This window comes from Monodelphis domestica, chromosome 2, assembly GCF_027887165.1.
Source record: "Monodelphis domestica isolate mMonDom1 chromosome 2, mMonDom1.pri, whole genome shotgun sequence".
Lineage (NCBI taxonomy): Eukaryota > Metazoa > Chordata > Mammalia > Didelphimorphia > Didelphidae > Monodelphis > Monodelphis domestica.
This window is the reverse complement of record NC_077228.1, coordinates 125106093-125131763: the sequence shown is the minus strand read 5'-3', so window position 1 is coordinate 125131763 and position 25671 is coordinate 125106093. Positions and strand designations below refer to the sequence as shown.

The 25671-nt window shown below is 35.1% G+C and overlaps 1 protein-coding gene and 1 long non-coding RNA gene across 14 annotated transcripts in view; one reads left to right on the top strand and one right to left on the bottom strand.

Moving 5' to 3' along the window:
• Positions 1-25671, top strand: part of ESRRG (estrogen related receptor gamma) — a 685908-nt gene that overhangs the window by 241876 nt on the left and 418361 nt on the right. For 10 of the 13 annotated variants that reach the window (XM_056815934.1, XM_056815933.1, XM_056815930.1 and 7 more), the window contains one exon: positions 3513-3575. The exons of the other annotated variants lie outside the window; for them this stretch is intronic. The gene's annotated coding sequence lies outside the window, so the exon portion shown is untranslated. The remainder of the gene's footprint in view (positions 1-3512; positions 3576-25671) is intronic. 13 annotated transcript variants of the gene reach the window in all.
• Positions 1555-11232, bottom strand: LOC103106491 (uncharacterized). The gene is made up of 3 exons (XR_008916217.1): positions 11015-11232; positions 7858-7997; positions 1555-1709 (listed from the first exon to the last, which is right to left on the bottom strand). It is a non-coding gene; the product is annotated as an uncharacterized LOC103106491 (long non-coding RNA).

Genomic DNA, 25671 nt, shown 5'->3' with positions numbered 1-25671 from the left:
CTTGGTCCACATGTCCTGTGACCGGGGGTTGTGTCAAGAGGGTTGGCTACTGAGCATCAAAGAGAACAGATTACTGTAGAGAAGAAACCTCCACCATTAGTAGGTTACAAGCCCTGTAGAAAGATTCTACTCATTCCCCATTCAATAAAGGACTCAGGACAGATCTAATGTCATGTTCCCTTTGGGCTACCATCAAGGTTGAGGGTTGGGAGGACTGGATTCTTATTCTGCCCTCTGTTGGTAAAAAAAAATAAAGAAACAACAACAAAAAAAAAACAAGCCTAAACTTTCTTTCACTTGACAGTCCTTCATAACTTGAACACAGCTATGAGGTCCTTCCTGAATCTTCTCTTCATCAAAGTTAACCATTTTCTCTGCCCTTTAGATAGTTTATATTTTATGAATTATCTTCCTGAACTGTGGCACTCAAACTATCCTCTTTTAATCTCAAGTACTAACATGAATAGGTAAATTTTAATGAAATCAAATACAGATAACTTTAAAACTTAGAGTAAGACACACTTAGAATTAAGAGACCTTAGAGATTGTCCAGCCTACTCCCTTGATTTCCAAAGGGGAAAAATAAGACCAAAAGAACTCAAGTGACAGATCCAGGACTGGAACCCAAATATCCTTCCTCCTTGTTCCCAACTCTTTACTTCACCCTTGATACGCACAGTATTTGGAACATTTAGAGCTGTACATTCAAATAAGATTTAATTTTCTGTGAAATGAACTTCTATAAAAAATTGATTTCATTGTACATTTATCAACTTTGCACAATTTCTAGTTGGATTAAAACAAATTAATGGGGAATTGAGCAGGGTTTAAAGAAGACAATATTCAGGGCTGAGCAGAGAAGTTTGCTGTTGTAAATAAGGAAGGTTTACAAGTCATAAGAAGTATATTCTCATACATGAGTAACAAGAATGTCAGAATCTTTTAACCTTAGCGATTATATATTAAATAATGAAATGCCTAAAGATCATTCAGACATTTAGCATTTATATTATCTTAATATGAAAAGGACTTTGGGATATAATTATCAGAATCACCCTTGTATATATTAATAATAGTTATACTCTTCAATATACCTTCTGCAGTGAAGGATATGAAATTATATATCTAAGAACCTTGAGAATATTTCAAATAAATTTTGGAAGTATGTTTCCTAAAACATCAGGTTTCTTAAGAGTAAACAAAATTAGCTCTCCCAGAAATTGATGTTTAGACCAAAATTCTGAATGCCTTGGTAGATTTTAAACTTGGCAAGATGTATTCTCCCATAATTTAAAAGTAAAGACTTTAAAGAGTTCATAAATAGAGACATAAAAGGCATTTTGGCATTTAACACAAAATCAGAATTTTGATGAACTAAGTGTAAATGAATCATAGACATATGGATTATATTTTCCTTAAAGTCTTCACAAGTTTAAAAATTGAAGGTTTGGAAATATGGCAAAATATTTTTGGGAGGAGTTTGAAAAGAGGATACATTTATTTTTTAAGTTGAATATCAAATTCATATCACTATATTTATACATAGTATTGGATTAGTTAACTTTTTATTCAGATATGAGATCTTCTGTTCATGTGAGATGGAAGTGAGCATTCTATATAGATGATACCAGTTCATTTGAAGAAAGCAGAAAAATCTTGTGGCATCTTGGTAGGGGTTCAATCTGAATACCTCTCTAAATAGTCAGGACCTGAGACAAGGGAGAAATTCCTTCATTATGTAGGGGAAAAAATGGAACTCTGCCCAGAGTTAGTGAGAAAAAAGTGAAGTAACAGAACTCAGGCAATGTTAAAATTTCTGCTCCTTGTGCCCTGTGTATTACAGTACAATGTGCATAAGAGACTACTCGTTACATGACCACATATTGTTATAACTAATGTTCTTTCTGGGCAAATGGCCATATAAATGTTTATATTGACATTATTTAGAATAATCAAACTAATAACTGATGATAATAAATTCCTGTCTTTCATTTGGGAGTTATAAAGTGAACACAGAAGCTTGAAAAAGTATACAGGCTTAAGTTATACACACACACAAACACGCACGTACACAGAATGTTGTGAACAGAGACACAAAACAAATGGTTATCAAAACAAATGAAACCTAGGCAGCATGCAGTGGTCAGGGAGAGTAAAGTGTACCCAGTAGACAGCACAGGGGAATGCTTGAAAGGATAATTTTCCGGAAAGTCCACGTTTGAAGTGATGTCATCCTTTTCATTCTCTCAACTCAATTGCTTCTCTGAAGCTCATTCTATCCATTCTGATGTGGAGCAAAAATGTTACATCAAAGGTTAATGCTTGAATCTAGGCTGAAAGAGACAGGCAAAGAGAGAAAAAGATAGTGGGGCATACATGTACAGAGAGACTGAAAGAGGGAGAGCACAGGGAAAGAGAGAATCACAAGTGCTAAAAGTTCTTAAAAGTAAAAGATAAAGGAAAAAAACAGTCTTCCTCCCCTGACAGATAGTTCAAAAGGTAGCCCAGAGTTTGGATCTGAACTGTCACATTGCATACCAATGAGGATACTGTCTCTCTATGTTTCTTTTGAAAGCTTTTGATGTTGCCTTATGTGGGAAAGGGCATGTGGTATGATCAGCATGTCTAGTCCATAAGACATAGTCAAACTCCTGATCTATAGAAAATAGCCCTTGCTGATTTCTTCTCTTATTGTTATCTTCATATGGTTAACAATGATGTTTTCCCCAAACTGCCTTCTGAGACTACCTTGAGTTCATCTGCCCTTACTCCAGAGATGATATCATATGGGAACAGAAGTTCAGATTTCATTTTACAAAGGTTTATAGGTTTGGATTAAAAAAAAACAACCTCAAACATTTTATTGGTTCTTATTTTGGGGGGAGATAAGGTTATCTCAAATCTTTTTATTAATTGATTATAAATGGGTGAAAGAAGGGGCAGGAGGAATAATGCATTCATTCTCCTGAGCAAAGGCAAAATGGAAATATATATGGCTACAATGTTCCAATATATTTTAGTTTCTGTAGCCATGTTGAGGATAAAATAAAGGCAGGATGGCCATAATGGAAGGAAGTCTTATTAAGAGTACTTTTGAGCAAAGACTGTATGACCATTTGTTGAGTGTATTGATATTATTGAGGAGTCCCTCTTTCAGGTTATGGGTTGGACAGGATGGCCTCTCAGATTCACAAAGGCAATGAGTCTGTGTGATTCTGTATTGCAATGATTGCTATACTTACAAATTTTTTAGTGAGTGCAAGTTCACAGGTCCTTACTATGTACAGAAGAATGTAGAATACTGGTTAATCCTATGGCTCTGAAAGAAAGCTTCAATCTCAGGAGCCAGCATGGGAGAATTAGAGCAAATATGGAATAATGCTGAGTGAAACAATATGTTTACCAGGGGGAATTTGAGGCAAGTACAAATATGGTGTTTACTGTGTGCAATCAGGCACACCAATAGATGATGGTGGTTAGGGCTATTTCTTATACTTTCTCTTTGCTTATAGTTTTCTAGGGAGCCCTATAATATTCAGAAGAGGATAGAGAAGGAGACTCCCAGAGCTGAAAGGGTGAGTTCCTGTCACTTGCCTGATGACTATACTTTTTATTTCTTCTGGGTGTAAAGTCTTTGTTGCTACCAACCAAATGACAAGTTACATTTGTGCATTTATAGACAAGCTGTTGGCTAGAGTTCCATCACTAGTACCTGCTTGGAACACCAAGAATGACAAATATAGGGAATTATACAGAGAGAGAAACTTGCAAGAAGTTTTGGAACATATTGCCTTATTAGTGAATACAGAAAAAGTTAAAGTACAAGAGTGTACTCTAAACTGAGTGTGTCATCTTAGAGACAAAACAATTTTGTTTTGAAAATTTTAAAACAACCTAAAATTATTGGAGTTTATGTATTCATGTTTATATTTATATTTACTTCTATTGAGAAAAGCAAGAATGTATGGAAAATTATAGTACTATTCATAACTTAGGAAATGATGTAGGGAAGTTATAATGTAAAAAGTGAATATATGAATAATTTTTTATTAAATTCCTGTAATGAAACCCATTTAATAATTAGTACCAAATATGCTGCTGCCATGCTGGACAAAGTGCATACAAAAACACATTTCTAATGTTTATGTGACCCTAGATCCCACTTGATTCTGAGACCATTTTTGCTCCTTTCTGGATTTGTTCTGTTATTTCATATCATCAGCCATCCAGAAATATGTTTCTGATCTCCTAGCAGCATATCTCTATTTTAAACCATATAAAAGACACATGAACTTATAGACAGAAGGACTTTAATCATGGCAGAAGAGGAAGGTAAATAATAAGGAATTGAATCAAATAACATACTCATTAAAAAATGGCAGTCACTTCCCATACCTCTAGGGAATTACACTTATATCTCTTTTATTCATTCCCTTTGCTTGCCCTCCATAGTAGAACACCATGAGTTAAGACTGGTGGCACTTATTGTGAAACTCAAGATTGGAAGTTACCTACCTTTTGAGTTTCTTTCTCTTGAGTCCCAAGGAGGCCTAAGCCACAAAATAGGATGCCATGGCTGGGCCATATAGTGTGGCCCATCTCTTCTGACTCTCACAGCCTTCTTGCTGGCCTTTGGCATCTATTAAGTCGTCTGGCTCTTTGGCTACTTTCTTGTAAATTATTATCTTTGTGTGCTTTTTCTATGGAACTGCTTTCTCTTTCCTAGTTGTTACTCATCTGCTCTACTTTGTGTAGCAGCCATAATCTGTTAAGAAATGATTTCAAAATCTAGACAGAAGGATTCTTGGTAGTCTCATTTCCAAAGACTTTCTCCAATAAACAATTGCTCTATGTTAGAATTGTAGAGAAAATACAACTTGGCAAACTTTGGAGTTTTAAATTTTGAGTTAGGGACATTGATACCCTGTCTATATTGCACAAATAATAACAAAATTGATAATTTTCCTCAGGAAATATTACAAGTAGTTGTTTTTTAATCTTTTGTGTAATGCCTCAGATTAAGGCTCATAGTTTCACTTACCAGTTGACTTATTTTATCTTTTAAATATGGAAAAATTCATAAAACCTCCAAGGGTAGGGGGGAAAGCAAGTAAAAATGGATAATAAATATAATATTAAAATTTTAGTTGGTCTCTCTATCCTTATTTGCATTACATATACTCTTTTTTTTACCCAGGACCTATGAATGGGATCTTATTCAGTGTTTTTCAGAATATCATCATTGATATATATTGATATATATCAGAGAGATATGTAATATTTTAATGGATTAGTATGAATATAACAAAAGAACATCCATACCAGTTCTTTCCATTAAGAATTGGTACAACTATCAGCTCCAAAAAGCCTACATAAAAAAGAAATTCTAAAGTTTTTCTTATCTTCATGTTAAATTAAGAATTATTACACTCTGTAAATTTAGATGGCTTCATTCTCTGACTAATAATATGGAGAATAATTTTAATCTTGTATGTGTTTTAAAGTCAATGTTTTTTTAAATATAGACAATGAATTTAAACCAATAACTGCCACAAATGGAAAGACTAAAGTATATGACCTTCCCATGTTGTATTCTTTATCACACTTAGAAGTTGGATTCCATAAAAAATTCAGGAATTCAAGAAAGTTTTATCTCTTGGTTTGCAATAATTGTGATCATAGTTGTGGTAAACCATAATTCAGACAGTGCCCAATAGTAGGCACACAGTAAAAATTTGTTGAATTTAATTAATACTTGTCAATAGTCCTTGAGGACCTGGGGTTTATTATGTGCTTGTGAAAAAAAAGATATAAAAAATTTTATTGATAGAAGTTATTAGCCCTGCTTTGCAATCTAGGAATTTTTGAGTTAGATATTAGGAAACCAGCAACTATATACAAAGAAATTTCACTAAAGTGACAATAATATATGTGTTGAGGTAAACATCTTTCTGGCTTTTGGACTACACCTTTATGTTCCTATATATGCTATTTAATTTATAAGCTCAGAGAATGGACTACTTTTTAAACATATTTTACAGCATCCAGCATCGTGAATTTTATAGTAACCACTATAGCATAAGCTGGTATCTGATAACAGTAAAACTCATGTTACATGTAATCATTGATGTACAATTTTTCTCACTGAAATGTAGAAAGCAGTGCTCTCCTGGTCTTCTGACATTGACACTGTAATGGAGTTGTGCGTATGTGAATTGATGGTGGTCTGTTCATTATAACCCCAAGTTCCTATCTTCTCTTCAGTCTTGTGACTTCTGCTAAATTAATGAGAATTACATCTGTAGGGCCAGGCATGTGTTAGCATAGGTTAGTAAAAGTTTCAAGGAAGATGACTGTGACAGATTTTCCTTTAATTCATTGGAGTACTTGTAATAAAGCTAATGAATGGAAAGAGCTACACATTTTCAATTAGTAGCATATAGTGAAATCTTAAAAACAATTAGTGGTTGAAATAGTTTATAGTTATTTTAAAATGCTATTTCCATTTTGTAAGGCTCTTCATGGAGTTTGCTTTGGCATCAGGCCATTTTGAGAAAGAAGAAAAAAGGAAGAGGAATAAAGTCATATTTCTAGATATATGTATATTTCTACTGAGCTTTTTCAGTGTAATATTGTGATTTTGCTGCTCTTACTGCTCAGGTTTTGGCAAACCTGAATTTCTGATGCTTGTACTGTACAGTTTCCTTTATCTGGCCCCATAGCTCACATCTATTGACTGGTCAAAAACTAAGATCTCTCTCTGGCATCTCCATTGGAGAACAAAGCTTATGCCTTTGGAATTGTCTGCTGATTAGACAGATCCAGTTTGGTGGTTCACTCAATATGTTTCCCCTGTATGTTTAACTGTCTAGCTCCTCTTTCAGGAAAGAGTGCTGAGATTACATGGCCAGACCACCTAGGTTTGTGTAGGTTAAGGTTGACCCTATTTATTTAAGAAAGCAGTCTTTAAATGAAAACTGTGAACAGCACTCTATCCTAGGTGCTGAAAATGAATGTAAAATTCTCCTGCCTTCATAGAGTTTATATTTTAGTGCAGGGATCTACCACAAGCACAGTAGCTATAATTTAAAATTATTCACAGGTTCATTAGAAAAGTATTCTAATATTTTTCTATGAGGTTGAGTTATATTCTCATTTATTTCCTATCCAGACAGCAGTCAGTATAAACTTTAGAGAAATGTAAAGTAATATTTTCAATGTAGTGTTTTTCACATTGTAGGAGAAAATGAATAAGGTGAAAGCTTAATGCTGAGCCTTTTAAATAGCACTCCTTGTGATTTATTATTCTCCTTGGGATTTTAGTCACAGTCTTAAAAACTTAATAAAAAAAAAAGAAAAAAGGAGACTTTTTCCTATGGGCTAGTTTTAACATGCAACTAGAGTGGTGAATTTGTGCAGAGCATTTGGACAGGGTAATCTTGATTCTCTATGACTTATGTCCTTGAGAGTAAGAGTGTGGACAGGAAATAGCAAGAAGTTGAGAGCTAGTACTGTAATATGCTAAGGAATATTGCATTGCTCACCCAATTAGTTGAAAGCCTTGGGTGATAGGGTTCTGGCAATATGTCAATTTATTTTATTTTTTATGTATTCTACTTCAGGGAGGTTTCTCTGTCTCTCATTTATTATCATTTGTATCCGTGCTGGTGAACCACGTGTCTCTAAGACTCTTAAGATGCTATAATAATATTAGGGAGTCTTCTTTTGAGAAGAAAATCCAATTGCCCAATGAAGTGGGTAGAAGTTAGAAGAGAAGAGCTATTTCCTACCATATTCAAGTCAGCTAACTATACTGAAAAAGAATTAATGTGACTAGCATACACCATACTTTCTCACCTCAAAGCAGGCTCACAAATTGCAGCAAAGCCCACCATTCCTCTACAACGGTTTCTCAGTTCCAGCCGTTTGATCACAAATGCAGCATCTCCCCTCCTAATGCTGTGCAGGTTGATAAAACAGTTGCCGAGCCGGAATCCCTAAAGAAATTATTAATTATCTGGTTAATGTGCATCAGGCTGTGGGAGTGTGAGATTAATCACCAGCGCTGGGATGAGTTGCTGAAGTGGATTTTGGTTTTTTGTCTCCTGTCACTCGGTAATGGCTTTTCCTTCCTTCACCATCAGGTGAACAGGTGCGGAGATGCTGTATTTTCATTTTCCTGGAGTTAGGAACAGCCGGTGGCCAGGAGATGCCTTTTTCTCAGTCCTGCTGCATGAGCAGTTTACAACATGGAGTGTGCTACCTACTCAAAATGTTCCAGCTGTAGGAGATTCTCTTAACATGACAGGCTCTATCTCAACTTTTTCTGGGTTGAGTAGGAACATACCCAGACTAATATGTGTGTACATATACACACACAACCATAAATACATATATACCCACCCACAGAAGAGGTTTTAAGTATCCACTCTATCTCTAGAAGCTATAAAACAGGGATCTGGAAACTTAATTTTTAGACAAATATTTGGATGAATATATTTTAAATAAAATTGGTTTGTCTGTTGTGGTGGTACACTCTTGTATCTGAGTGTCTGAACTAAGTTTGGCCTTAATATAGTGAGTCTCTGGGGAGTGGGAGGCTAGCAGATTGCCTAAGGAAGGGTAAACTGCCCCTGGTCAAACTTCATATGACTATAAGTAGTGGGATTAGACCCAGGAGTTGTTCTGGTATTTTTCTAGCCTAAGTAAAATAGGAAAACCCAGTTTTAAATACACACATAAACACATTTTGTGAATACTGTGTGTGTGTGTGTATATATATATATATATGTTTTATATGTAATATACTGTGTAAATGTAATATATATATATATAGAGAGAGAGAGAGAGAGATTGAGAGAGAGAGAGAGAGAGAGAGAGAGAGAGAGAGAGAGAGAGAGAGTCCCAAAAGCCCCAGTGCAGTTTACAACTTTAGTAGTTTAAACTTAAAGACCTCTGGGACACCCACTGCCCTAAGACTTTTATAGCTTAAAACTGCATTAAGGCTTTTGAGACACCCTGTGTGTATATGTGTATGTGTATGTATGTATATATACAAGTGTGTATACAATTTATTTCCCTTGTATTTAAAAAAAACTGATGTGTATTTTATTTTTGCATTTAAAAACTTTATGAGAAGGGGTATATACACTTCACTAGTCTATGACACATACAAAGTTAAGAATCTCTGCTATAAAGGAATCATTTCTTAAATGTTTTCTTAGTTTATTTTATTCCTGAAATATACGTTTCTTTGTCCATGCATAAGGAAACAAGGTGACTCATGGTGGTTCCTTTTTTATAAGAAAAGAGAGAGGAGTAAGAAAGAGTTTGTCATCTGTCACTTGATGGTTTTTTTTGTATAATACTGAATATTAGAATAATTTCCTAGACTTCTTGCCCTCCCTCCTTTTTTCTCCTTTACTTCCAAATTTAAGAAAGTATCTTTGTTCAGGTTGGTCTCTAGTGTGTGTCATAATCACTCCATTAAGATAAACGTGTTTCTAGAGCGTTAATCTTTATGTGAACAAGTCTGACTTGGACTTTATGGAATAAGTAGTAAGGAGGGTTGGATGATAAGTGATGTTGAATGAAGTATGCTGTGCAAGGTTTTGTAGAATCCTTGGAAGTCATGAGATGGTGATTTAAGGACAAGTGTCATTGTTTAATGGAGTCACTATTTTCCAGTTTTCCATTTAATGAAGAAACAACAAAATAATCATGGTCTTTGCAGCATCAGCCACCTTTGATGCAGCTTACTATAGTTCAAATAGATTTTCCTGAATCTAAATTAATGCCCTAAAAATATCCTACAGATTCTGGCCAATTCTGCTTGCTGCTGTTCCTCTTTCTTGTTTTGGAATCTTTCTAAGGTACAGGTGTTTGGGGTAAAACTTTATTATGTTCTTATTGTTTTTTTGTATTTACCAAGTTTGAACAAGTCAGTTATTCTGCCAGGTTGAATAAATAGTAATGAGTTAACAACCTCAGATCTGTAGGCCATGTGAATATATTCAAGAACTGAAGTGAAAGCCAGTCAGAATTAGTGAAAATTTCAAATCGTGGATTTTTTTAAGTCATGCAAATCTATTATATTTAGATATGAACATTGGCACTAAGACTTCCTGTGCTAAGAAAAAGTAATTTTTTTACTATTAGCAAATTAACTAGATTACCGAACTTATCCTACCCTCTTCTGCTTGTGTTTTTGCCTAGGAAGTCTTTTGTACCCAAGACACACTCTGCCTACTAAAATCTTTCTCTTCTTTCAAGGTCCAGCTTAAGTACCACCTCCTTCCTGAACTGTTTTCCTTCATCTGCTGCCAGAAAACCTCATGTTGTATACCAATTTGTCTAGACCCCTACTGGGTCCTTATTATATTTATATCTATTTGAAAACATGTCTTTCTTCCCTTCTCCTTATTAGATCATAAATGCCGTGAGATTTAAGACTCTGTTTTTTTCATCTTTGAAGAAAAACTCCTTAGGATAGTGTCTTGCACATAGTAGTTATTTAATAGAATAATTGCAATAGTTGAGTTGAATGCAAGGGTTCATTGTATACTCAAGTAAAAATTTAGCACTGCCTACCTTGATGAACAGATCAAATTTATTTGTAATTAGCATTGAATTGCATGCACAGTTTCTCCATCCTTAAAATACACACAGTTGGTTCACTTAAGTGGGCTAATGTAGTCTCTTAGGTTATGCTCTGAACCTTTCTCCTATATTCTATGAGGGATTTATAGAGTAGCAATTTCTCTTTCTTTCTTTGTCTCTCTTTCTCTTTCCCCCTTAGTCTGAGTCACTAATTGCTATGTTCTCACCCTTTAAAAGACCTGGGACCATCATTCCTCTTCCATTTGAACACTTACTGTTTGATTTTAACAAAGACACAAATAAAAATAGTCAATTTTCCTTAAAAACTTTGGAGCATTCTCTTCTCTATACTACTTCAGGCTTTGAGAAATTTGGCTCAAAATTTAGTCCAGTTCCTAAATAATGTTGGTCTCACCAAGTTCATTTTGCTGCTGGTTGAGTCCCTGTTTCAGCTTTTGTTGGCATGGGTCCAGAAGTTCACTTCTAAAGATTCTTTTGTTCCCTGAAGCATTGATTTTGGGCTGGCTGCAATACCTAGCTTGGATTTTGATTCTTACATGCCTGTAGCTTTCTCTCCCATGGTTGAAGACTTCACTCTATGCACCTCACATAGAAAAGAATGAATGAAAAGGTCAAGAACCTGGCCTATTTCTTGGAGGCTATACATCCTTAGAAGGTAAGAAGACTTGGATGCTTTTCATGTTATAGCATAGTCTTTTGCCAGTGCTTTAAGTGAAAGGAGTCACCACATTCTCTCATTTGGGAATAGAAAAAAAAGCTAGAACTGATCAAAGTTGATTCAAACCTTTTGAAAGGTGCTCACAGTTCTAGCTATTCAGCCAGTTGAAAGGGGATCCTCCCAAATACATTGTTAACCAACTGGAGCCAATTACAGAATGTGTACACAGGTATCATGGATTCTCCAAGTCACTGGCCTTTGATGTCATCGCAGTTCTCTAAGAAGCCATCTTTCCCAGAATCTCCTGTTGGAGAAATTCCATCTGAGTAAGCCTGTGGGGTCAGTATGTGTGCAAGATCCCCATTACATCTATGCTGATAGACATTTACAAATTGAAATTCATGTCAAGTTGAATTATCACAAATTATGAATTATTGAATTATGAATTAATGAAAATTTCCTTTATGTAAGGATATGATCTCAAAATTATATCAGAAGTAACATTACCATAGATAACTTATAGCATGTGGCTTAGCACAGGTCCTAGCACATAGTATGTACTTAATAAATAGTTTCTTGACTGACTGGATGGCTGTTAATCTCATTGTAGATGGAAAAATCATGGGGGAAGGGGAAGAGAATGACAATTCATATCTAAACACCCTAATTCTTTATTAGTTCTCTGCTGGATATTGGGATCCTAGAAACCTTTTAGTCCCCAGGGTGTTAGTAGTGACATAATCCTCCAAATCTCTATTCTTGCCTGGAAATTATTGAGACATATAATGCCACATAAAACCCATTTATGTTTCAAAAATCCTTGCAGCCTAATAATCATTTTAGTATAGCAGCTGTGGGGGTAGGGTTCACGTTAAACAGTGTTCTAAGCTTTACTGTTTAGAACCTGCTGCCCTTCCTGTAAGCAAAGCTAAAATTGTTTTTTCAATTTAGCAATTCCCAAGAATGATGAAGAGATAAAGGCAAAAGAGATAAAGGGAAGATATAGGAGAACTACTATCTTTAGGGGGGAAAGAGAATCTATTTCTGTTTATAAAGGGCAATAAGTAGGCATTTTAATGACTTTAGTTCTCATGTTGAACTTAAAGATACAAAAGATATGTGAACTATGAAGTTTAATAAAAGTTAGGCTTAAGCAAGTTGTCTCTTAGTTTACTTTTAATCAACTCTGTAATAGTCATTTTGGTTTGCAGGTAGGAGATATTTCAAGAACATAAATTGTAGTATAAAGAGTTTGTGAGAAATATATATATATATGTATATGTATGTACTAATGAGTAGTAGAAAATGATTTTGAAAGTTACATTAAATCCTAGAGGTAGTTGTCTTTATTTTGTTCTCTTCTTTCCCCTCCTCCTTCTCTTCTTCCTCTTTTCCCCCTCTTTCTCATTTCCCCTCAACCCTCTTTCTCCATCTTAAAACAAATCCCCAAATGTTTAAGCAACAAAATTTGATCTTATGTAAATTTACCTGGGAAAACTTTTTATAAAATAATTAGTGACTGATAGTGAAGTGGGCTATTTTTTTCACAGAGCACTGTGCTAGGTCTTGGAGTAAGTATAAAGTCTAGGTAAGACAGTACCTTGTCTTCAAGAAGTTTATAGTTTAATAATAGGACAGCTGTTATCTACTCAATATTCTGCTCCTTGATGCACCCTCTAGTATTTTTACAGATGGAAGATCAGGAATCAAATATTTCTTTAAAGAGGTACCATCTTTTCCCTTTGCCATCACTATTCCATAGTCATAGACTTCCTTTTGCATAAATGTATTTGAGGGATAATAATTTATATTTCATATATGGCCCTTTATAGTTTACATACTGTATTTCATCTAAACCTTACAACATCCTCATAATCTCCATTTTATAGATAATAAAATATAGATTAAGAAAGATCATGACCTCTATTGGTCATACAGATTTTTTGGACTGCAGGTCCAGCATTTGACTCACAGCACCAAGTTCTATGCTCCCTCTTGTTGAAAGACAGATTAGCTTTGGACTATTCACTTTCTCATAAAAGGATACTTCTGGCAGCACTGACTTCATGGTAATGCCATATAGCACTTATCATACAGTAGCATATTATATTTTAGACTTCTGTATTCTAGGAGGTATTTAAGCAAAGATTGCTAGATTAAGGAAAATTGAGATAGCAAAATTAGAGTAAACAAATAATGTCACCTTTCTTGAAGTATATAGTTGTATATAGATACTTTTCTAACATTAAAAATATATGCTATGGAGTTGGTGTTTACTCCTGGGTTCTATATTACTATAGTTATTTATAAGTGCTTGTTCATTGAATGACAATATCACTGAGTTAATTATGGCTGGAATGCTTATTGGTTGATGGAGTTCTCAGCATTTTGTATTTAATTTAGTGAAGAGAAGATTTTGTTCATCAGTATAATTTAAATCTCTTAAGAACCTTCTTCAATTTCCACATTTCATGCTTCAGCTATGAGCAAGAGATGTTGAGATCATCCCTACCAGCTTGAAATTGGTAGAGAGGAGGAATCTACCCCTTTCCTCCCCATTGCCTTCTATTTTTCTGCTGAGAAACCCACCAGCTAAAAAGCATTATAGCCACCATGATAATGTTCCAAAGGATAACAATAAGAGTTCACATTAATAAAGTGGATTGCTACTTACAGGGCATTCAAACCTAAATTTCCCTTGCTGAAATGTAAGCCAGAGAATCAGAGAATTTGAGTTAGAAGGGAACCTATGGGACATGTATGAAAGATGGCAAGTATGAGCATACTTCACCACTTGAAAATCATCTGCAAGAGAACTTTGGAATAAAAGATACCATCAAATCAATGTGTGGTCAAAAAAGAAGACAGGTCAGTCATGTAGCAAGCACAAGGATAGCATGCAGACAGTCTTTGTGCTCCACTGGCATTCTGACAATGTTGGGATAAGATGTAGGATGCCATCAATGCATTGGATGAACTTTCTGTGGCAGATTTATGGGAGGACATGGACAAAAGTTGTACAAGATAAACAGGTATAGCTCAATTGTGTTCCATATCACTCAAGGAAATGTCCAGCAAGATAAGATCAGAAGTCCATTTGAGTGAAGAGAATGCTTTGAACTATGAAATAAAGTTATATAAGTGGTGCTAAAAACCACTGATTTTGTTTTCTAATTGAGGAGATGAGAGCTCTGAGGTCACTACATACACCCCTATGTATGACTTGAGGGTCCCTATTTCTGTTGAATTTTGACACTGAAGTTGTGTCTAACTTTACAATTCTTTGTTTCCTCTTTTTCCCTATGCACAAGAAAGTGGCCATTTCTTTATCATCCCAACCTAACCCTTTGCTATCTGTTTTCTAAATCCAGGTGGCTTAATTCACAGAACTTTAGATTTAGAAGGAAACTCAAAGGCCATGCTGTCATATCCTAATCGTAGGATCAGGAAGTAAAATCCAGGAAATATGGTATTAGTAAATTAAAGATGGCTTTTTCATGGCCCAGATCTGGTCTGCTGCTGCTTGGCAGAGTAGGGTTTTTTTTGTTTTTTGTTTTTTGTTGTTTTTTTTTGTTACCAGTAGTGATCTGGTGATTATGAAATGTGAGCTCTAAGAATGAACATTTTAGAAATTTATTTCATTTGCAACACAACACCCTTACTATACTTCCAGCTATACTATTTCTTCTTAGAGTTATTATTTGAGCCTCTGAGTCTAGGGTATAGTTAAATGTTCATGGAGTTCTCTCTAGTGTATACTTTTAATTTAAAGATATAGATACAGCAAATGAATTGTGATTATCTGGGAGCTCCTTATAGGATCAAGCTGCTTAATTTTATACTTTCATTATAGCCTGCCCTTCCTCTCTTCCTTAAAGCATCAATGCCCTTAGGATTAGGGACTCCTAGTCGGAACATAGAACTTTTAATAAACTTTGTGTTTGTGGGATGGGGTGAAGAAGAGAGAAAAAAAGAGCTTTATGCTGTTAAAAATTGGTCAAACTCTGATTCTTTTGTACACAAAACCAGAATCCTTTTCAAGAGATCCAAAGTAAAGTGTTTAATACACACACACACAATATCTAATTATGCCCAGTTCCATAATTGTTCTATTGGAGTGATATTCGTGATGCTTAGAAACTTTCAGATGTCAAGATTCTGAACACCAGCTTGAGTAGGCAATGGCTGTTCCTCCCACATGAATCAACAAGCCTGCTATATTGACATGTAAGTATTGAGATCTTTGTATGTCTCTGATGTAACACTAAAGTATTTAGAACTGTGGGCTGTCAGCTGGAAGACACTGCTGCATTGTTAGGGATAACCTAGTTTCTATCCTTTGACACTTCTTTGATATCTCTTGATCATTAAGGGCTAGATTGAGTGAAGGAAACACATCTCATAAAGTTCTTATGCGCTTTATTCCTTCGATCTCTTGAAAACGTTTGGGTGCTTAATGCCTTCTGATTCAGAAGGGAAAATAAAAAGAGACTTTATTGGGTATGATCATCATGCCATTCTGGCCTAAGTGGGAAGTGTCATTTCCATAAACAAGATAGACAGACTAATCTAGCAAAGACCTCAGTTGTTGAAATAGTGGGTTGTGACCCAAAATATCTACATTCAGAAATTTGATACATTTTAGGCAACTAGGCTCCTAGCTTATCCAGTGATCTGGATGGATTCACTGACTTCTGCCATTCTCAGTGACCTTCTTACTTATATTAAAGACACAATTTTCCTGGCTTCTTACAAGTTCTCAGTGTATGAAGTAGGAATAGTTGCATGTGCACATAAAAGGATGACAGATCACCAGTAGAGTTCACAGTCCTGTGGCTTCAGCCCCAGCTCATTTATAATGGCAATTCAGAAGACTCCCCCTGAAATCTAGAGAAAGAAATAGGTTACCTGCTTTCCTTCTCAATGGCCTTCATCAGAGGAGAGCTGACAACTCTCACCTGTGAATAGTTTAGATGACTTGCTTTTCAAGGATAAAAACAGTGGGTTGAGGAACAAAATCAAAAGTCCACTGCCATAAATATGCTTCTGAAAAATCACAGCTAACAGGGTTATGATTATGAAAAATTCTCTTCATGATATGTCACAGTTTAGTGTTAATGACAATATTTCTTCTGACAATACATACCAAATATACCTATGAGTACTATTGGTGAATGTGGTTAATTAAAGACTCATTTGGAAGCAAAATGACAGCAAATAAATTGGAGTCAGTTTATGATAAACCTTGTGGCATGAACCAAGCCATGAGATTTAGCCTAATTTGATTCTTGGTTCTAGAACTAACCAGCTCATATTAGGAGAAAAGTTTCTTAACTTTTCATTGTCTTTTAAAAACAGTCCTGACTTCCAGACACAATTTAGAAAACCCTATTCAGAAAATGTGCACTCCACTTCCCATGCCAAAAAAAAAAAAAAACCTTTGTCTTCTTCCTTTTCCTCCAGATTCCAAAATCTTCAATGCTAACTGTTTTATCCCTTTCAAGAACTCTTATCCCCTACAGACTTTAGATGTGAGTCAGGCTAGTCCCTCAACACCATCTTTTAGGACAAAGGGAAGCCTGAGTGTCAATTTGGGACAATCTCCTCCTGCCACAAGGCTAGAGTGGATAGAGATACAATCCTGTTGCATAAATTGAAAATTAGAATGCATTTCCCCATAAAAACTCTGTTAAACATAATGGTTAGGTTCAATAATAATATTTTAATTGTAAAAAATATTAATGCTATGTCTCCACTCTACCCAAGAAGGTGGGTAGTATGATGTAGATTGCATATATATTACCATGTACATATTTCCCTATTTGTCATGTCATGAAACAAGACACATATTCCTTAGATTAGAGAAAAATTTATGATGGAAATAAAGTGAAGAATGGTATGTTCCAAAAAATATATATATTAATGCTAAACTTCAGCAATATTATTATTTACTTGGGCTTTTGTGGCTTTTGTGGGAGGTTGTCTTGAAACCAAACCATCATCTTTAACAAGTGTTTAATGTGGCAAATGACTTACAATGCAACTGAAGAAAAGGGAATATTTTTCCCTCCTTGAGCTTCTGGTACATTAATTAGTAAAAGTTTATAAAGCGCTCCCCCATCTTAATGATTTTTATTTAAGTGGCTGATGATAAATAGTGAATCTCATGGGTTATAGAAAGAAATGAACATGCTCAGTAATGCCAGGGAAATTTGAACCCTGTGTCTAGTAATAACAAAGTTGTTTAGTAGTCATTGTCAGAGTTGGGGGGGAGTGGGGAAGGAGAGAATCTGTTACTAAAAAAAATCAAACAGCTAAAAAACTGCACTCTCCAACTCAGAGTAAAAAAAAAATTTTTTAAGTAAGGGAGTTATTTTTGGTGAATTAAAGTAACATGAACCTAAAATGATAGTTATAAAAACTTCTTTTATTAGGAATGAATAAGGTTACTTGACACATTTGAGCCTTGAAAGAACTTCTTTTCATTCTGTCCCTTCCTCTTCTTTCCCTCTAACCATACCCTATCCCATCATTTCTGCTCCCTTGCTGATCATGCACTTAGAGGTTTGATTATATCTCATCATTTTACACTTTGCTGGGAAAAGCCTATGTAAATGGACTGTAACTAAGACTTTTGTGAATTGCATTCATTAACTTTTTTTTTAGTGCTTGTGCTCTTATCACCCTAAAGAAAGAATAGCTCAACAAAAATGATGTGCAGCATCCCAAGTCCGTTTAAAAACAAGGTAGAGGCACTGCACGTTCATGCAGCCTCTGTTTGGTAGCTCCAGAAGTAATTAATTTGTGTACAGAGCAGGCTTCTGCTCCCCACCCCGTCTTGTACCTCTCCCATTCCTTTCTAGAGTTACTTGACAGACCTCACATTCCCCCACCACTGATGACAGCAGAATCAAACATGAAAGCGCAACTTAAACTCTCTTAGTCTCTTCTTCATTCCCGCTGTTGAAAACGTCCTTTCATCTTCTCCGATGTTCCTAAACATGGCAACAAGCATGGCTCTGCAACAGATGCAATTCTTTCTGGGTCTCTAGGTAACATTTTAACCTGTGTAATGTTCACAGCACAGCATCTTAAGTAATATTCCAGGAAATACGCTGCTGCTTGTTAAAAAGGATAGGACCCCAGAGATGCCTTTAAATATGCCTGTAAAGTGAGAGGTGCCAAGAGAAAGATAATATGGCTGATTATAGTTATTTACCTTACATTTTCATTCGCCTTTAACTGGGTGTAATTTAGGGGCATGAAATCTCTTATTGGAAGTGTATTTGCATTAAGCAGCTCTAAGCAACCATGAAAGTGCAGAAACTGAAAAATTGACAGACTGGGTTCCTAGAATCCCAAAGTAGCATTTTTGTAATAGGCATACAAACAAATCGAATAAACATGTTTTGCTTCAACGATTTAAAGAATATGGTCTTTGGAGTAATTTGTCTTTTTTTAACTATCATTTCTAACCTTTTCATTGCCTATCTCTAGTTTGCAGCTCTTCCTAACAATCTGCAGCAATTTCCAAACCAGCTGTTGGTGTTACATAGCTTTGTGCTTTTGTTTAGATTTCCATGAGCTATCAAATCAGTCTATAAAGGGGATTACCTGGATGCTGTTGTTTCCCCAGGTTGGCGTTGAGCAGTGGGTCTGTTTTTTTCCACGATGGTTTGTTTTATACCAAGTATGTTTGAAAAGCTGCCATGCTCGGAATCCTGTGGCTCATTTTAAGTAAAAAGGGACAGCTTCCTTTGGTATGATACAATTCCCTCTCCCTGAATAATAGTAATAAACTAAATTTCAGATCTATTGAAAGTTTAGTCTTGTGACTTTTCAGGAATAAGTAAGTTTAAATATAGACTTTCTTCAAGGAAATTTGTTACTTTCATATTTAGCCCTTGTTCAAGAAAGACAAAGAAAAAAAGCTTAACCCTGAATCAAGTCTTGAAAAAAATCTTACATGATTTTTATCCCTCAGAAATGATGAAAAAAAGTTTTAAAAAGCCAACGTGTTGCAGTTTGGCCTTACTGAAGAAAAGGATGAAGAGAATAGTTATGTATATACTTGAGATATTGAAACAATTAATTCAAGAGATAGAATAAAGAGCTTGTTCTTTATGTCAACAGTCATTTGCGTCCTTTTGTCATATTATTTAGACCCTTGACTTGGTAGCATGATAGTGAGAAACTGCCAACTTTGCATTTTATTTGAAAATTAGTTTTCTAGTATAATATGATGTACTTTCTTTGGTTCCTTCCTCCTTCTCCTCTCCCAAGATAATAAATTTTCATTAAGATTTGTCAAGCCACATTTAATAAATGTTTTCTTTAATATATCTGTCTTTAGAAGAGACATTGACTTTAAGTCTGGCTCTGCCAGAGAATAACTTGTGAACTTTGCTGATCTGAGTCCCTTTACTATGTTTAAATCTGGTCAAGGAAGAACATGTATATCCTTCAAAGGATAATTTTGTCTCCTGATTAAAACAAAGCCAGAAAGTAACAGAGAGTACTATAATATTTTAACTGGCCATCCTGTTTTTTTGCCATCAAAATAGTCCAAAAAAGTCTTTAAAAAATCTTACATCATTTTTATCCCATAGAAACAATGAAAAAATAAGTTAAAAAACAAAGCAAAACAAAATGATTCAACTTGTCCTTACTGAAGAAGACAACAAAGAGAAAAGTATCTCATATACTTGAGATCTTGTTTCTACTTTTTATATTTCTTAGACTTTTGATCATTAAAAATGTCATTATTCATCAGAGGATTAATAATGATAGCTAGCATTTATAAATAAGAATTGTGAAATGTTTTACAAATATTATCTCATTTGATCATCACAACAAGCAAGGAAATGAAAGCAAACAGGTTAAGTGACTTGTCCAGGATCCTCCTGACTCCAGTAGTCTATCCAGTGTACCACCATATTAATGAAGCTTTATGGTCTTTGAAATAGCTAAAACTACTTGTATTTTTAGAAGTGGATAATCTGAGACAAAAAATATTTAGGAAATATTCTCCATATTTGGAAAGAAATGCTATAGGAAACTTTTATTTTTCTAAGCAGAAGGATTTCTTCCAAAAGCGACTTTAAATAATGTAACAAGAAATTATTTAGAAGATTTTTAAAACACAAGAAAATGTGATTTCCTTTGAAGCAAAGGAGGCATGGCAAGTATAGTTGAGGAAGATAAACAGTCGCATTTTTGAGTATAAGTACAGCCTTGTGAACCCACTTAACTTTCTAAGTTTGGCCTCTTAATTGCTAGAGAAAGGTATTGGTCGATATAATAAAGACATAAACAAATAACTAAGTAAATCAGAACTGTACCCAGACTTTTAAAAAAAGATATATTTTAGAGAAAAAAATTTTAATTAATAGGGATTTTGTTGTCAGGCTAAAACAGACTAAAAATAAACAGCTGTACAGTACTTCATTAAAGCTGCCTGCTTGGAGTGATTTTCCCATTGATTAGTCTCAGGGCTAATGCTGGTTCATTCCTCATTTCATTGCTAATTAACATCAGCTCTGCTCCTGACCACTTGACCGAACTCTCTATGTGAACATGTGCTGGTTTGGCAAGTAATAGCTTACCCCCCCCCCACATACACACACACATCCCCCCTGGCTCTTGCCTCCTTCTACTTAAAAAGAATAGGGGGGTCCACATGAACAGCATAGCTTCAATAGTCTTCAAATCTTACTCTTTGCTTTTTTTCCTATAAAAAAAAGAGCAAACTTAAAAGACATAAGAAAGCTAAGCCAAGGGTAATAAACACAGCTCACTCTACACACGAGTTTGATTGAGGGGCTGTGTAAATACACATGATGAGCTCAGGCTGCCATAGGAATTGGCAGGCTGGGTTCTTCTGTCAGTCGTGTTGATTCAGGCAGACTCTTCCTTGATGTTAGCAGTGCAGATTACCTGACCCAAGGGCTTATGACCCAAGGCCTTTAAGGAAAAGAAACCATTGGATGTAGGGCACTTGACTTTTCAAGAACCAGAGTCCTCAGGTTCTCAGAGTCTGCTAATGGAGTTCAGAGGTAGAGTAGATCAGGAAGCTGTAGTTGGCCTAGCTTTGTCAAGAAGATCATAGATTATAATGGAAACAACATATTCAAGTTGACATCCCAGTCTTTGCTTTGGGAAAGGCACAGGCTGAATGGAGTTAAATAATAGTTAGCATTAAAATAGTGCTTTGATTTTACTAAGTGTTATAAGCCTTATCTCATTTGATAGTTGAATAGATGAACTTTACCAAAAATTTAAGAAAATTAGTATCCTGTCAGAGTTTTCCTATAGCATGTATATTGGGCTCAATTCTTGGTTATAGGATTTTTAAAAATTTAGTAGGGCATTTTGCATCCAATTTCTGGAAAATAATTTCTGGTTATTTTTTATTCTTGTATTTTGCTACATTTGAATCTTAATATGTCAACCTTCCTCAAATTCATCCTTCTGGTGGGACAAGAAGCTTGTCTAGCTAGGTCAGAGTTCCAAATGCCTTATTTTTAGTTCCCCTTTTAGTAATTTTCTTTGCTACTTAGTTTTATTAGTCTTTGGCTATAACATTTTGTGATATGATTATCAGTATCATGCTTTTCCTTCTTTAATGGCAGCTAATATTTATCCATAAAAAATAGTACAACCTACTAAGATAAATGAAATTTGTGGGTCTTTCCCAGGATTAAGACACAAAAGATTGAGATGTTGTTGGGTTCAGACTCGTCCCTTAAGATTAAAAGAGTGGGGAAAATATTTCATTCCTCAGATGTATTCCCTGTAATTATTTTAAAACTGTTAAAGTGTATTTGAGACACTGCACTGTTTGCCTTTATTATTTGTTTAACTACTTTTATGAAGTAGATGCTACCTAAGTCATTTAACCCATGTCTGCCTCCTTCATAATTTTTTTAACATTTCCTCATTTGTAAAATAGTATATTTTATAATATATTATATATATTTTCCAGGGTTATTGTGAGGATCAAATGAGATACTAATTGTAAAGCCCCTAGCATGTAATAAGTACTCCAGAACAGTCAGCTGTTATTAAATTTAATTTATTTTAGTCTCTTGCTCTTGTTCTTTGATAAATCCAGAGTGATTGGGGGTGAGGGGGATAAAGAATACAATATACAGGTGGGTTTGGGGGGGTGGAGATGTGTATCCAGCTGTTCCAAACTACACAGCCTAGGATTCCTTTAGTTTTGAACTCCCAACTCTTCCTTCAGGGTATGGAAGAATTTAAAATATTTCTTTATAACCTTTAGTTATCACAGCTAAAGTTTCCATACTGCCCTTTCTCTGAAATAGGCCCCTCTTTACCTTCCCCTGGTGGTAGTAATTTATACATTTTTTATAAAGCCCTTAGGGAACCCTCGGGACAGAAGGTACCTGGCAGCGCTCCTGTTTAAATTCTGAACCCCAAGGGAAAAATTCAAAAAGCTCCCCCTTAACCTTTGTTAACAGCAAAGTAAACAGATCGCCTATGGAAAAAGTCTCCTTCCTTTGTGGCCAACCCTGGGATGCTGGAACTTCTTTCCTGGTTCTTTTTATAGCTGTTTTACAATATTTACAGCATTATCTGGATGCTACCCAAGAGGCTCTCTAAGAAGGCTGCAGTAAGAAGTGACGCTTTTACATGACTTTCATAAACAAACAACCAATCCGGATCAAAATAGGGTACCATTTTTCATGTTTCTTTCTACTCCAGGGTCTCCTGTTCTCTCTAGAATATTTTTTATTTAATGTGCCAAAGAAGGATACCAGCTTAGAGTAGCTGAGCATCTATTGAACTTTATTAAGGTTCATTACTAAATTTGTTCCTTATTTGTTATGACAACATCACTGTCCTTATGTCTCTTTCTGGGGATGGAATTGGATGAAGTGAATGTCATTTATGGCAGCTACCACAGTTAGAATGACTACCTGAAATAGTGAAAGATTCTATAATCAGTAATATAAGTCAGCCACCTATTATGAACATTTCTTTTTTTCTAAGGAAAGAATTTCCTATTGAGGTTCTAGAGAAAAATAAGTTTCATTAGTTGAGCGTCAAGGAGAGATACAGCAACAGGATTGATTGTAATAAGCCTCTCCTTTTTACCGAAAATCCATTACTTTTTGAGCTATTAAGTGATGAAAGGGATTAGGAGAATAAAAAAATCTAATAAAGATGATAACAGTGGAGCATTTTGTGAAATTTGCATGTGAATTTATAACATTATAATCTATTGGCAGACAGCGTTGTTCAGCAGAAGGGGGAAAATGTACCATACATATAGGGATAAAAAATGCAACAGCAGAGTTTCCATCCAGGAAACCTTTTTTTCCATATGGATGTCCATATGTTTTATCACAGAATCCATATTTTTGGCCTTGATACCCATATGTTAGCTTTTCCCCCAAATAAAATAGTGCAATTATTCTCCATTATTTCTTCTTTCCTAGAAGGTAATACTTTAGGGTTTCAGGGAAAAGTAAATAGACTATTTAGCATATTTAGGAGGTAGGCTTTAAAAAAAATCAATGTTGTGGGGAGGTTTTCCATTTTTAAATACAATACAGTTCATTTTTGGTGTTTGTATAGTGTGCCAGCCTGAGAGAGAGCCTCATAGGTTGAAATTTCCTGGCATAGGAAAACTTTTTCAAGCAGGTTCACTAATATGGACCATCTTTGCTGTAGGAGGAAGGTATTTTGAGGAGAGGCTGTGTACAGCTATGTCCACAGGACTGCTTTCATTCCCAGAAGGACACTGACTCAGAACTCAACTCAGCAGCCTCAGTAATAGTCAGTTCCAAGGATACCTGAATTTTGAAGATAAAGCTGTCAACAGGGCAAGACCCTAAGTATGTTTTTATATGTGTCTAGGATAAATTGAATAATAATACTGAAAAGGAAATATTAATAACTGATGAAAGGGAGAAAATATAGATGATTTCTGTTTCCACTTTGTCTACAAAAACCATTTATTATTGTGATATGAGAAAGGGGTGACTTTTGTAGTATGGGGTAGAAGAGCTAGGTTCTCATCTCTATAATGGGAATAATAGTAGCACCTACTTCTCTAGGTTACTTTGAGGACAAAATGAGATAATGTTTGTAAAGAGCCTTAAAAACTTTTAAGCCATATATATATAAATATGTGCTAGCTATTATTAGCAGTAGTATGTGGCCAGAAGGAAGATATTTTGGCTTGTAGTTTAGATAAAAAAAGTCCAAGTGCAAGAATATTTCATGACAACAATTGTGTCATGTAGACCAACAAGAACATTAGGTGCAAACTGAATGTGTCTTAATTTTTGTTCCTTCAAGATTTTACAGAATCTTGTACTGGGTATGCATGCTATGTTTTTCATCTAATGCAATTAAAGCCAAGCCTAGTAAAGAGTGACATTTTGTTTTAGGACCACATTATATCTCTATGCCCATGGCCTTTTGATAAGTGTTCCAGCTGGAAGGTATAGGGGTATTTTACAGTTTCAGCTAGGGAACAATTTCAACCATAATCCACACTACATCATCTCACTGAGAAAATGTATTTAGCAAATATTTTAGGTCCAGTTCACCAATAAGTCACCAAACCAAAAGAGAAGGTGAGCAAGAATTCAGAATAGGCATATGGAGTAGATTTGAATGGCTAGGGATTTGTGAATTTGTGTTGCTTTCCTAGAAACAAGAGGAATTAAAAGAAAATGATATGAAATATTGGTCAGCAATAATTATACCTGGCCTCCAGAAGCCAATAAAGAAAGGTAAAATAGGCATCCAGAACATTCAAAACTCAACAATTCATAAAACAAATCACCTTGCCTCAAAAAAAAAAAAAGAAATTGGCTTTGTGTTTTAAAATTTTCTTTGGTCTGTTTTGTCCAAGTTTTCTGAGCCCAGTATAAAAGAAATGGAATAAGTCCTGACTAGTCTACTTTTATTCCTCTGATTAATGAATAGAATAGTTGCTATGTATAAGCAGAAAATCATCTTACTGTTTGACAATGAGTTGTCAGGGAGAACTTATTACCATGACCCAAACTAAATGGTCAAGGGAGATGCCTTGCTCAATCAGAAGTACATAAAGGTCTAAAAGTATTGTAATCTCAGATGATGGATCCCTCTATTGAAACTCATAAAAAGCAAAGTCATACCTGAAATCTTGAGCTCTTTCAAAATCCAGTTATTTTCTATAGAAGTTAGTTGTCTAGGAAAAGAGAAATTCCTCTAAGTCCCTGATTTTAAGAAATAGGTACATCTCATTTTAAATGGTTTCATATGACAGTCATTTTCAGCCCTCTATGACCTCGTTGGGTCCCAGGCAAGGTCATGAGTGAGTGCCCCATGTTTCATCATCCTGAGCATGGTTGATTGACAGGATGCTGAAT